The sequence below is a fragment of the Molossus molossus genome, unplaced genomic scaffold, assembly GCF_014108415.1.
Source record: "Molossus molossus isolate mMolMol1 unplaced genomic scaffold, mMolMol1.p scaffold_m16_p_46, whole genome shotgun sequence".
Taxonomy (NCBI): domain Eukaryota; kingdom Metazoa; phylum Chordata; class Mammalia; order Chiroptera; family Molossidae; genus Molossus; species Molossus molossus.
The window spans coordinates 155,884-165,109 of record NW_023425384.1 but is presented as its reverse complement, the minus strand read 5'-3'; the positions used below and the strand labels follow the sequence as shown (position 1 = coordinate 165,109).

At 46.3% G+C, this 9,226-nt stretch overlaps 1 pseudogene; it reads left to right on the top strand.

The window, feature by feature from the left end:
• The first annotated feature begins 5,226 nt into the window (after positions 1–5,226).
• The window catches only part of LOC118616802, a 42,730-nt pseudogene continuing 38,730 nt past the window's right edge, over positions 5,227–9,226 (top strand).

Below are 9,226 nucleotides of genomic sequence, written 5' to 3'. Positions count from 1 at the left end.
TCTTCTGTGTGTGATCCTGAACTTGGAGGTGCAACTTAAAAAAAAGTAATTAATTTATTTTTGTTACAGATGTTTCTCCTTCCCCTCCCCCCAGACACCCTCCTCCCTATCCCGCCCCCCTCCCCAGCACTGTCGTTTACGTCCATTGGTTTTGCAGATGTGTATACAGGTTCTGTGGTTTATCTCTTCCCTCCGCGCACACCCTCCTCGGAGGTCTGTCAGTCTGAACCCTACTTCTATGTCTCTGGGTCTATTTTGTTCATCAGCTTATTTTGTTCATTATATTCCACATATAAGTGAGATCACATGGTATTTGTCTTTCTCTGACTGGCTTATTTTGCTCAGCATAATGCTCTCCAGGTCCCTCCATGTTGTCTCAAAGGATAAGAGATCTCTCTTTCTTACAGCCGCGTAGTGTTCCATTGTGTAGATGTACCGCAGCTTCTTTATCTACTCATCTACTGATGGGAACTTGGCCTGTTTCCAGATCTTACTGGAGGCTCAACTTTTGACGGACTGTCAGTGAGAGGCTCTCCCGGCCTCCCGCCAGTGTCACAGAGGACCGCGGCCCTCCGTGCTCCATGCTGCTGCTCGTGCCCAGGGGGTGCCTAAGGGAGGGAGGCTCTGTGGAGTGTCCCTGGCAGCGGGGACTTGCCCAGAATTTGGCCAGACACTGCTCCTGCTGCCTTGCTTTTTCATCACTGTACCAGGGAGTGTGGTGGCTTCTGAACGAAACGAGTTCTGCCACCCTGAAGCTGCTTTTTAGAATGTTGATTTTAAGCTGTTTATTAAGCAACAAGACTTAGAAGGAGACTTTGACCCTCCCCCTTTCCTGCCAAGGGATGCAGACAGAGAAACCAGCGTTGGGAAGGAGCCTTGGCTTAATCACCCACGGAATCCTCACCCCGGCTGCAGCCAGGACTCCAGCCTGTTAGCCAGATCCCAGGTCCTCTGCGCCCCGGGGTCTCTGAGCCGCCGGGCAGGAAGTTACCTGCCATGCGTGTTCTGCTTCTCCTCCACTACCTGTAAATCGTCCATTCTCACTTTCCTTGTCCAAAAATGTCTTAAATGCCCACTGTTGCCTCGCTGTTTTTGGAATTGCCATGCTTTATGTGACTTTCCCATGTACTTAACCTTGGTTTTCTCCTGCTAATCTGCCCCTTCAGCTGATTAGCCCAGCCAGGGCCATTCACGTGGGAGAAGTATTGACATGTCTGTCTATACTTAGCCCCGCACCTCTTAGGGTTGGGCGCCAGCCTTGCTGTGGGAGGGGAAGGTTAAGGTGGGAGAGGCAGTCACAGGTCCTCTGTGGGTGGGGTTGTTGGGGCAGAAAGATCTCGTTTAATAAACCAACATCCTTGATAAACCAGTGTGGATGAAAAGGGGCCACATGCCAACCTGACAGGCTCAGGAGAGGCCCGTGTGGTGGCCTTGCAGACTCAGAGACCTAGAGTAACCACAGGGTGGTCTGAAATTAAAACTTTGTAACTAAAGGTAGTTTGTGGTGGGTAGTCATGTCCTCCTAGGCCAGCACCTTCCCTGACAAAGATCAATCTTTACCTTAATTAAGCGTGTTGTCTTTTTGCATCTATGGTAATATATCTTTGGAATGTCAAAGTAATTTTCCTTTTTCTGGGCCCCTCAGAGCACAGGCACCAGTCTGCAGAGACCACAAATCCCTTCACTGATACTGAGTTAATTGTTGACTGTTAATTAGCCTGTACCTGCCTATGTAAAAGATGTGTGTGTTTATCATTGTGCTTTTTATCCAATCCCAGAGGGTTCCCCCCTGTGCTTTCTCCTACCTCCCTAATCCATCACCAGTGGATTTTATGTAACCCATTTGCATCTTCTCTTTTGATTATAATGTATAAAATAAGGTGCATTGAGATTTTGCTTACTGAAAATTGTCAGTTTGGGCTCAAATAAACTCACAAAAATTCTTCATAGGTTTGAATGTTTCTTACATTGACACCAGGAATGAGCTGAAAGAAGATGGGGTTTTATGTCAAAGCAAAGGACATCATCATGATGTGAGATTAACCTCAAACAAATTCCCGTTGGGAAAAGTTCAGAAACATTTTACATGAGCCGGTGTTCTAGCCCAGCAGGAGATGAGGCTTGGAGGCTGTGATGCGGCACTTCGGCCGCCAGATGGCGAACGAGATCGAAGTTTGAGTTGATTTTTTCACTTCCTCTGTGGAGGGAATCCGCGGAAACCCACGTTTACGGGGGGCTTTCCACACAGCGTTTGCGTTTCCTTCCTTTCTCACGTTGCCTCTGTCCACGAGGCTCTGACAGACAGGTGGGAGTGTGGAAATGTAGGAAAGGGAGGAGCGCGAAGCTGCCAGCCCAGCTCCTGGTGCTGTCTGCCGGGCCCTTGTCACCTCTCCCCGCGGTTCTGTTTTTTTTTTTTTTTTAATTGTTTCAATTATTTTTTTCAATTACAGTTTACATTCAACATTATTTTGTATTTGTTAGTTTCAGGTGTACAGGTGTACAGCATAGTGGTTAGACAATCCACACACTTGACAAAGTGACCCCCCTGCTATTTCTAGTACCCACCTGGCACCATACGCAATTATTACAACATTATTGACTATGTTCCCTATGAGGAGCTCTACAACCCCATGACTATGCTGTAACTACCAACCTGTCCTTCTCAATCCCTTCATCTCTTTAACCTAGCCCCCAGCCCCATCCCATCTGCCAGTCATTAGTCTGTTCTCTGTGTCTATGAGCCTGTTTATTTTGTCCATTAGATTCCACACATAAGTGAAATCCTATGGTACTTGTCTTTCTCTTACTGAGCTATTTCACTTAGCACAATACCTCCGGTCCATCCATCTCCAGCTGCCGTTCTTAATCACCCCTTTATCACTGAAGTCTCCAGTGTCAGGAACCTGGGTCAAAGACAAATTAGATGTAATATTCTGTAAGATGATCTTATGGATGTAAGACAAAATCTGGTTAACTAAAACTTAAGACTTACAAGAAGCAAGTCCATTTGGCGAATTGGCTCTTCTGTGACCTCCGGGCACTGGCCAGCTTCCCAGTGAGCATGAGATGACCTCGGGCATCTAATCACAGGTCGAAGACCCAGGAGGGACAACAGAGAGGACCCGGCGCTGACCACACATTTTGCAGAGGGTAGAACTGAGCTCTGGGAGGGCATGGACCCTACTTTCCTTTTCACTGACGTATTCCCAGTGCCCAGGACAGTGCTGCTCACAGACATTTGTTGAACGAAGTGGAAAAACCCAGGCCATACTGTTCCAGCCAGATGGAGGCAAGGCCAGTCCCAGAGCCCAGGTGTTCGGGTTTTCAGTTCGGTGCTCCTTTCACTGATTTGTGTAACACCAACAATGTTTCTACTTGAGTCTTTCAGCCTTAATTACTGTATGAAAGTCTCCATTCCTCTTTTTTTCTCTCTATTTCATTTTTTCCATCACCACTTACCCCCCATATCCTGCTCCCCCACCACCTCTGCCCCACAATCACCGCCCTTCATCTCCCCTTAAACCGGTCAGTGGCCAGAGAACTGGGGAGATTTTCCTCTTGTCAGCAGTACCTAAATGATGTTATTTTCTTTCTTCGATCCTGACCACATTCATTTGTTCTCTCCTTTCCTATTTCTTCCCAGACGAATAGTTTTGTTAGGACCGACCCCTCATCTGAGTATATGCACACATGTACACACACACAAATGCACAGACAGATACACAGGCACAGGCACTATATGGTGTTTCTTAGGAGACATATGAAAAACCTTGGCCTTGTCAACTCTAGAACATGTTATAAGATTTCTTCATGTGACTTACAGCTTGACTGCAAACCAGTTTCTGCAATTCTGACCTTGCATTTAAAAAAAAAATTAGAGGCTCACATTTGAAGCCACCATTTGCCGTTTGTTTGCTGACCACTGTGCTGTGCAGGGAGCAGCCACGCAGGTCTCCACCCTAACTGACCGCTGTGCAACGGGGAAGGAGAAGGCCCACACCCAGGAGCTCAGAGGCCGCCTGGGGCTCTTCCGCCAGCTGGATGCCTAAGGCCAGCCTTCAGCGTCCCGTCAACCGGAGGTTTCCCTCCTCACAGCTCCCCTCGGACTGAAGGTCCCCAGGTGCTCCCCAGGTGTTCCCAGACAACTCTTGCAAACGTCTGTGCCCAAATCCTCTCTTCTTGGCCCCAGAGTAATCTGAACATCTCCACGGACAAGGCCACCGGTGCCTTACAAACCGGAGCAACAAGGACGGGAGGTCCCAGCCCTGGAACGCAGACACCCCACGCGGTGCCTTTCCTTCTGCGGTTGACCCCGACCTTGAACTTTCCCTTCTCCAGCCAGTCCTCACCTCCTGCAGTGAGATGTTTTAGACTTTTCCCGGACCCTCACCCTTTGTTCCACACTCACGTCTATGGAGGAAGCCGGCCCCCCTCTGTGAGCACCACACCGGCAGGGCCTAGAGCAGCCCAGGCTGTGGCCGCTCAACAGTCTCTGCTGCTGCTTCTGTGCAGGGGACACGGGGGCGGAGGGGCCAAGACACAGCTCTCCTTCCTCTCCCGCCGTGAGTCTGCCTGTCTGTCTATCATCTCCCCCTCCCCCTCTCCCTCTCTCTCTCCTATCTATCATCTATCTATCTATCTATCTATCTATCTATCTATCTATCTATCTATCATCTATCTATCATCTATCATCTGTCATCTATCTATCTAATCTATATCATCTGCCCTATATCCCATGGTGTCCCAGTGCTAAGTCAAGGAAGGAAATAAACAGGTTTTAAGTATCTTCTCTCCCAAGGACTAACATTTCATTTCCATCTACCTCCCTACTGTCAAACCCTAAATATAAAAACCATAGAAATTAAATAAATGTCTCAGGAAGAAATATTTCAAATTGTATTCTTCTCCTGGCTCCCCAAACCTCTGAATATATTTCAGCATATCACAGAGTTCAGTGCTCTCTGGTGATGACCTAGCGCTAGGCACCAGGAAGATGGTCCGTGGGTAATTTTTTGCCTTGAGAGCTTTCATTAAAAGTGTTTGCCCAGAGACAAATGAGAACTTAAGTTATTGGGTTGACTGGCTTTTCCCCTAAGAACGGTCCAATCCTAAGATTCATAGGTTTCCTCACTCTCATTCCCTGCAAAGTGAGTCACTGGTGAGCTGGTGGCAGCTGTCGCGACCGCCGTCACTCTGTGACATTGTTTCTGTTTCCAGTGTGGACAGATGGCCGCAGCCATCCCCAGGAACCCCTGCGGCAGCTGGAGTGGTGCTGGCTGTTCTCACAGTGCCAGGTCGCCCACGCTCACCCCACAGAGCTCCAGGTAAGTGCTGGGCGGCCACTCCCCCGAGAGCCCAGATCTGGGGTTTCCTGGGGCTCTGCGGCTCGGGGCTGGGTATGCTGCACTCTGATCAAGTCCCAGGTAGCATTGGGAAGGGCTGCTGTGACGGTCCAGATCTCTCCTCCCTAGGAAAAAAAAATGTTGCTAGATTATTTTGTTCAACCTTTGCAGTTGAAGGGAGAATAGTTTCTCTCAGGAAAAAACTTTGGGATCTCAGAGTTGGAAGAAAAAGAGAAAGTGCATTTTTATGCCATGCAAGACTAAACTATACCACTATTATTATTATTATTTTTTTGCCCTTTAATCCTCACCCAAGGATATGCCCATTGATTTTAGAGAGAGGAAGGGAGAGAGAGAGAGAAAAACACCGATTGGTTGCCTCCTGTATGCACCTGACCGGGGCGGGACCCGAAACCTAGGCAGAACCTTCTCAGTACTGCACCCCAACCCACTGAGCACCCGCCAGGCCGCCGCTCTAGGGCTCACCACATTCCTCCTCACCTTGTTCATCCACCCCTCCCTCTCCCTCGGGCAAGTTCGTTCTTTGTTTCTAGAGTCTGTTCTGTTTGCTTGTTTGTTTTGATTTTTAAAAAATATTCTTCATGTAAGTGAAATCGTGCGGTACCTGTCTTTCTCTGTCTGACTTAGCATGTTACCGCAAATGGCAATGACTTAGCCTGGTGACAGGTGGTTACCAGACTGCATGTGGTGAGCACGTCGTGAGGTGCGAGTGTCACGTCACTGTGCGGCACACCTGAGACTAAGGCAATGCTGTAAGCTACTACACCTCAGTAAATAAAGAAGGAAAAGGAAAAGGTTTCTGAGACCACTTGAGAAGCATTAAGAAACCTAGAGGGTTAGTTTAAAGGAGTCTCCTGCTGAGGGACTTCCAGGGCCAAGTGGTGTTCAGGTGGCCCCAGGGCTGCGGGGGCTCCCGACAGCCAGTCTCTGCACTTCCTGTCTGAGGAGGGCAAACCCCTCTCGGTGCCAGATGCGGGTTCGCGGAGACAACGTCTGGTGTCTGAGATGCGGACCCTTATGGGCTGAGGACCGGTGGTGACTCACTAATTTTGACTTTATGTACAAACTTGAGTCAGTATTGATGCTAAATGAGAATTATGAAAAAACAAGGAAATGAATAATTATTTTGCACCCACTAAATCCTGTGGTGATATCAATTATACAAACCATGTCAGTAATCCTTCTACACACACACACACACACACACACACGGCTCTAGGGCATTATCCCACTTTTTAAAATTAGCTATTTTGAAATATAACACAATACAGGCATTATGTAAAGCACAAATATAAAATTTAACAAAAGTTATAAAGAAATATCCAAATAATTAATGACCAGGTCATAAATGACTGAATATTACCAGCATTCCAAAACAATCCCTCATGCCTCTTCCCAATAACACCCACTTCTACTTGCTGGAAGCCAGCATTAATATGACCCTTGAGCACTGGCTGGTTTGGCTCAGCGGTTGGAGCGTTGGCCTGCGGACCAGAGAGTCCCGGGTTCGGTTCCCACTAGGGGTATGTACCAAAAAAAACATATATATGTATATATATATATACACACTATATCCCTTGTAATCTTAATTTTATTGCTTTCTGTTAATGAGTTTAACATATATGAATGTATCCTTACACAATATAGATTAGTATTTACCCTTTAAATGTCCCATAAATGTGGTATTTGTCTTGCTTCTTCTGTCTAACTCTGTGTTTGAGCAGCTGGGTCGCAGACCTCTCGTGTTACAGCGTCCACCCTGTCTGTAACAGTGCTCCCTGTCTGGACTAGATTCCAGTTTACCAGGGTGCAGTGCTGCTGACTGATTCTCACGTGGATGCACTTTTGGGTTGATTCTGGTTTTTCATGTATCCTGGGGCATATGAGCCTGAACTGTTTTATTTATTTATTTATTTATTTAGCCTCACCCGAGGACATTTTTCCATGTTTTGTCGAGGACATTGACGTAAAAGGGACACATCGAGTGGCACCCAACCAGGGCTGGGGACAAGCTGCAACAGGTACGTGCCCTTAGCAGGAACCAAACCCGGGTTTCTCTGTACCGCAGGTCGGCGCTCTAACCGCTGAGCCAAACCGGCCAGGGCGAGCATGAACTGTTTTAGACTAGAGTATATAGCCCTGGCCAGTTTGGCTCAGCGGTTAGAGCGTCGGCCTGCGGTCCAGAGAGACCCGGGTTCGGTTCCCACTAAGGGCACGTACCTCGGTTGCAGTTTGTCCCCGGCCCTGGTTGGTCGTGCGGGTGGCGGCCACTCGGTGTGTTCCTTTCACATCGATGTTTCTCTCTCTCTCTGTTCCTCTCTCTCCCTCCCATTCTACCTGAACAAAAAATGGAGAGGTGTCCTTGGGTGAGGATAAAAAAAAATAAAATAAAAAATAGACTAGAGTATATACTCAGATTGCAATCGGTGGGTCCAGACGCTGTGGTCGTCTTGGGCTCCACAGCAGGACGGCCGGCGGTTCTGCACGTTGTTTGTCTCCACCACTCACGCAGTGCAGGGCAGGCCCCTTCTTGGCAGCCCTTGGTGTTTCAGGCTTTCCCGTGTTTCCCTGCTTGTGGGTACGCAGTGATGCTTCACCGTATTTTCACTAATGAGGATGAGCCATGCTGCTCGTTTATCATCCATCGGGATTTATTATTTGTTGAAGTATCTATTTACATATTTTTTCTTTTTGTTCTATTATATTATTTGTCTTTTGTTATTATTATTTTTTTTTAGAAGATATAAAAATGTACTGTGGCCCTGGCTGGTTGGAGCATCGTCCTGTGCACCCAAAGGTTATGGGTTCGATCCTTGATTGGGGCGCGTACAGGAGGCAACCGATTGATGTTTCTCTCTCACCTCAATGTTTCGTTCTTTCTAAAAATCAACAAAAACATATCCTTGGGTGAAGATAGAAAAAATAGTAATAATAAAAAATGTAATGTGAATCAAGTCCATGTCAATACTTGCTTTGTAGATACTTGTTTGTACTTTGGGCTGATCTTTTTAACTCTCTGAATAATATCTTTTTGATGGGCAGAAGTTAATTTTAATGAAGTTGAATTTATCCTTATCTCTTTATAGTTAGTGCTTTTAATGATTGTTTAGCAAGTCCTTTATGACTGCAGTCACGAAGGTGACGATGTAGTACTCACCTGGGAGCAGTCTGCACGCGCGAGGCGGCTGACCTCTTCCTCTCTTCTCCATCAAGCACACCCTTTACGAACAAAAGCCTTGTTTCCCCACTGAGCCACAATGTCACCTTGGTTGAAGATTTAGTGTCTATATATGCATGGAACTCATTCTGGGATATAGTCTGCCGTCCGTTTTCCTATGTCTGTGTCAAAAACACAGTGCGTAATTACCACAGTTGTATTTGATATTTAGTAGAGAAAAAATTTTCATGGTATTTACTTCTTCAAGAGTAGTTTGGCTAATTTTTGCTCCTATTAAATTTTAGGATTAGCTTGTGAAGTTTTAAATGATAAACAAACTAGAAATTTTAATTGATATGCATAAAATCCATAAATTCACTTGGGATAATTGTCACCTTTATAATACTGAGTCTTTCAATCTTTGCACAAAATGTATCTTTTTATTAATTTAGGAATCTTTTAATATATCTCACAAAATAACCGAAAATCCGTTCTTGGGCTACGTATTTGAAATAGATCTGGTATCCAGCTGCCTGATAAGCCATTGCTTTAAGTTTGCTCAGCAGTGGACGGATTTCTTTATTCACAGATTTCTCATATGTAAACACTGACAGTTTAAAAATGTTTTTTTCTTTATTGGTTCTAGAGAGAGAGGAAGGGCGAGGGAGAGAGAGAGACAGAAACATCGTGAGAGAGAACATCCATC